This window comes from Periplaneta americana, chromosome 16, assembly GCF_040183065.1.
Source record: "Periplaneta americana isolate PAMFEO1 chromosome 16, P.americana_PAMFEO1_priV1, whole genome shotgun sequence".
Taxonomy (NCBI): Eukaryota; Metazoa; Arthropoda; class Insecta; order Blattodea; family Blattidae; genus Periplaneta; species Periplaneta americana.
In genome coordinates, this window is record NC_091132.1 from 163,482,117 (window position 1) to 163,483,166 (window position 1,050).

Sequence of the window (1,050 nt, forward strand, 5' to 3'; positions counted from 1 at the left end):
CTGACACAACCATCATGTAACTGAGAGCTTTTGAGATGTCTTGTAGAACTGTTTGCCTTCTCCTAAATTAACCCAGGTAAGGCTGAATTATTTTTTGCTTAAAAATACTATTTCTGTATTAATTATTTAATTGTAATTGATATAATATAGCAAAGCTGTTTTTATATTTTTTTATCTTGATAGTATCCGAGATTTTCAGTGTTGCATACAAAAACATTATAAGACATAAATCATTTAGCACTAACATATATAAATTGTTTCGCTTAACAATACATCAAATTAATAAAAAATTGTAATAATCACTCACACATGTGAGAAAACATTTTTATATATAAGTTACCTACACCAAAATCACACTTCATACATATTTGTGTGACACTGCCTGCACTGAGTTTGTGATTTTTGAGATATCACAAAATGATTAATTCCGTCAAACTTTGAATCTTTGTGCTCAGTATTAGATGATCTACTTCTTGACTATACATATCGAGGACTGGATTCGAGAACAGATAAGACAATACGTCTGCAAAATGCAAGATGATCGAGTTTTTCTTTGGAGTTTATCTTCCTGCCAAACAATTTTGTTCTGCTACGTCAATGCACTGGGTCAATAGACTAAATAACCATTTCTTGCCCCTAATAGATGTTCTGTATAGACTGATGTTTTTATCAGCACCATGGACTCCACCCATATTTTTGTTGTACTGATATGTTATGAAACTGGGTCAAGATGACCGGCTGGTCCTTTTGGTGTTAAGCTCTTTCGTTTTTTGGCGTATGCTGAAAACTGGCTAAATACCTCTAACACAAGAAGCTCCATATCAAAACTAAAACTTTTTATTCCATACATGACAGAGTGTGTAACATGTGACATCGAGATTACAATAATAATAATAATAATAATAATAATAATAATAATAATAATAATAATAATAATATTATTATTATTATTAGTACATTTTGGTCTTACTAATAAAAACCCTATATATAGACGTTTAACTGTCTTGTACTTATACAATGAGTAGCTCGTTTATAAGTCGTGTGTAAATT